The sequence below is a fragment of the Nuphar pumila genome, chromosome 10, assembly GCF_984573655.1.
Source record: "Nuphar pumila chromosome 10, dmNupPumi1.hap1.1, whole genome shotgun sequence".
Lineage (NCBI taxonomy): Eukaryota > Viridiplantae > Streptophyta > Magnoliopsida > Nymphaeales > Nymphaeaceae > Nuphar > Nuphar pumila.
The window spans coordinates 4,269,025-4,273,170 of record NC_143258.1 but is presented as its reverse complement, the minus strand read 5'-3'; positions in this window follow the sequence as shown (position 1 = coordinate 4,273,170).

The window sequence follows — 4,146 nt, the reverse complement described above, 5'->3', positions numbered from 1 at the left end:
CTTAGGGGGATTCACAGAAAGGAAAAGTGAGGGAGGCAAGGGGAGAGCGGTCTCGATGAGACAGTAGAGAGATTGGAGGATGTCTTACGTGCGTATCATCTGCCGTCCATTTTCAAGATGAACGGTTGATTCTGACAGGAGTTTCGCGGAACTTGTTGCTTCAGTGTCCCTCTTGCTTATCTTCCGTCCATCATTTAGATGGACGGTTTGATGAGGAATTGGCGTCGTATTTCCGGACAAACCGCTGGGACGTGAACGGGTCGGGTCCGATTCGGATAAGTATTGGATTCGTACTAATTCAACGTTGGCCATTTGGGATTCAGGGTTGGATTTGCACTTCGGACTGTTTGGAGCCACGCATTGGGAAGGAAACATGGTTTTTGTGACACGGAATTAAATCGGATTTCAAATTGGGCTTTTTTGGGTCGATGCAACCTACTTATAAAATCAGTGGTTCAATCTGAATATGACCAAACGGGCTCCACTCGATATGAATCATTATATATAGAGAGAAATAAAAACCTCCCAAAGGAAAACCCTCTCAAACTTATGGATATTTTATTGGATTTTTGGTGTGTGTTTTTTTTAATTCTTTGATGTGGCCAATGCTTGTTTTTACAGGAATCAGTTATTGGAGCATTTGATTCTGATGCATGGATAGGTTTTTATAAGTTTCAAAATCAATAACCTATAATTTTCATAAATTTTTCAAGATCCACATACCATTTTTTCTATTCAAAATTCATTATCCAAGTGTCAATTTATAGTAAATCAATCATGCTGAATACATGTATAAGGTCAAAATATTGAAAAAAAAAAATTGTATTGAAAAGGTTTTCATTCCCATATATATATATATATATATATATATATATATATATATATATATAGACAGAGAGAGAGATGCAAACACATACATAAAGTGTTTGATGATTACGTGGGATCAATAATAACAGACTTTTTTCACTCAAGGGCTTGCTTTTTTACAAACATAAACAAATGAGCATCATTGGCACTCGTTTGAGGAAAACCCGTTCAACCTTACGGGTTTTCTTTATATATATATATATATATATATATATATATACTAGAATATGAGAACTAGAAATATGGTCATTTTCAACAATTGCTTGGCATGGTGAATTTGCAATGAATCAACCATTGGATCCTGTATTTTTTATGAGAAATTAGATTTTTTAGAAATATCATTTATGCATCAAAAGCATATGACTCATGAGCGGGTTCTTATAAAACCAAAGACCTAGATTAGATCCGTATAAAGATTCAAGAGAAAAGAACAAAAGAATCATGAAAATCATAGTTCTCATATTTTAATGACTCTCTCTCTCTCTATACATATATATATATATATATATATATATATATATATATATTTGTTGCCTACCACCTTTTTAGCCTATTGGTAGCAAAAAGTATTTTCGAGTTGTTTTTGACAAACCTAAGCCTGCAGATGTATTCAACATGGTTAATTTACAAGGAATTGACACTTGGATAATTTTTTTTTTATAAAAACATGAATCTTTAAACCTTGAATATGTATGAAAATCGTAAACCATCAAATTTTAAACCTTATAAAAATCTACCTACTAATCACAATCAGATAATCCAAGAGTCGATTCCTATAAAATCAGGCATGAAGCACACACCTGTATGGTCAGATTTAAAAAAAAATATGAGAAAACCTTCAAAATCCCAATAAGTTAAAAATGCATAAGGCTGCTACTACCTACTATATATATATATAATGGAAACCCATAAAATGGGTATGGTTCTAAATGAAACATTTTTTCGGTAATTTTTTCAAAATTATGATTATACAAATGCAATCTATATGCTTGTTTTTATAGGAATCACTTATTATTGGAGCATTTGATTTCAATGCATATAGTTTACATGGTTTCAAAAATCAAGAGTCTACGATTTTCATAAATTTTTGAAACTGTAATTACCATTTTTTTCATCCAAAATATTATCCAAGTGTCTATTTCTAGTAAATCAATCATGTTGAACACATCCATGAGGTTTGAATTTAGAAAAAAATATAAAAAATCCATTGGCATGTTTCGTTTAGCATTGTGCCCATTTTTTAGGTCTCTCTCTCTCTCTCTCTCTCTCTCTATATATATATATATATATATATATATATATATATATATATATATATATATATACCCTATTTTGGGTTGGTACAACCAGTTTCATAGAGACCGTCCCTTCAAGTTAAACTTTGAAACTTACTTTCTCCCTTTCCGCCCTCCACTAGCAACTCAATCACACTATCAAGGAGTATGAGTGCACCCCCTCTTCATCTTCCCCTTTCTCCATATTCCTTCTTTTCTCTTGTTGGAACCCACTCATCGGGACCCCCTCCCCTAGTACGAATCACATCTCTCTCTCTCACTCATCCTCTCCCCTCTCTTCCTTATTTCCCCTCTTTTTCTCCCATTTTGCTGCCATAGGTTGCAACCTCCAACCCTAATCTCTCACTTAGGGAAAGCTAGACATCTGTGGAAGTCTTTGTGGTCACGATCCCTGAAACAATTATCTTTCACTCCATTCACCTGTCATGGGTCAAGGCTTGTACTGGACTTGCAGTCTTCAAACACACATTTTGCAGCTCTGCGACAAAAGTTTGACATATTGGTCCAACACATTTTTCATATATATATATATATATATATATATATATATATATAGAGAGAGAGAGAGAGAGAGAGAGTGAGTGAGTGAGTGAGTGGTTGGTAGCTGCCTACTGGCTAGACGCCAATGGATGTGTGTTGAGTGTCCATTGTGTGTACTCTATAAAGCACCTTTAGCATCGCTTCAAAAGTGTCACTAAAGGTCTTATACCTTTAGCGCACACATGAGAACACTGCATCTGACCAAAAAACTGAGTAGGCAACTACCACTTTTGATGTTTATACATATATAGAGAGAAGACCGTAATACTGGACAGGCTTTTCATCGAGCTCACCACATATGCATGGAACAGTGCACCCCTCTCTCTCTCAAAGGTCGACCATTAAGGTACCTTCCCACTTGCACTTCTTATTCCTACCATGATAAGAATGGCATCTAAATGCCACCTCTCTCTCTCTTCCCAACAACAAACATCTATGACTACCTCCTCTTTGTCCCTTCCTCTATCCAACATCTCTTTCACTAACGATAGCCACTTTTAGCCTTTCATTACTACATCTACCTCCACAACCCACCCTGATGCAGGAGAGGAGTGAGTCATCATCAAGCCTACAGGGTCCATTTGGATTTATTCTCATTATTTGGATTTTTTTATATTTATTTAATTTGGATCTTAGTTAGGTTTATATTTTGGATCTTTTTGAGTTTCAAACATATCTCAAATCCGTAGTAGAATTAAGGTTTTTAGGTTATTTTTTCTCCTTTAATTACTTTATAAATATTCATTGTAAAGAGGTAGAAGAATGCAGAGATAATGAATTTTGAGACATTTTCAGTGATTTTGCTTTAATTTTTATCAATCTCTTCTTTTCAATCGTTGCCTTATTGTGAAGTTCGAAAAAAGATCATGTTGAAAAAAAAGGATGATTCATCTCGATTTGTTCGATCAGGTGATTTGACAGAACAATCTCGTCAGATTCGATAGTCATCAAGTGTGCAACTCGAGCACTCACAAGATCCTTGGCAACATCAATATGTTACAACTTCAGAAGATTATATTCATCTCGATTTGTTCGATCAGGTGATTTGACAGAACAATCTCGTCAGATTCGATAGTCATCAAGTGTGCAACTCGAGCACTCACAAGATCCTTGGCAACAAGGATATGTTACAACTTCAGAAGATTATCATTATCCATCATATCTTATGATAAAGTTGATGCAACCATCGTCTCCCAGAGCTACAACAATCAATATCATTTCCTGTTACGAGAATCATGAACAACTTGTTTTTGGCTCATCATCTATTCAAAACAAGGTTGGAGATCCTTTACAAGCATGTTGTCCTACAGTCTGTGCTTGGCCATGATGTTACTGGTGACTCCTCGTCTGTGTCGGCAAACCAAAGTCTCCCTCGCGCACTGAAAAATGCAGCAACAATAGTCTAATACCATTATCGGCTTCCCTTACTCATGAATAGCAGATC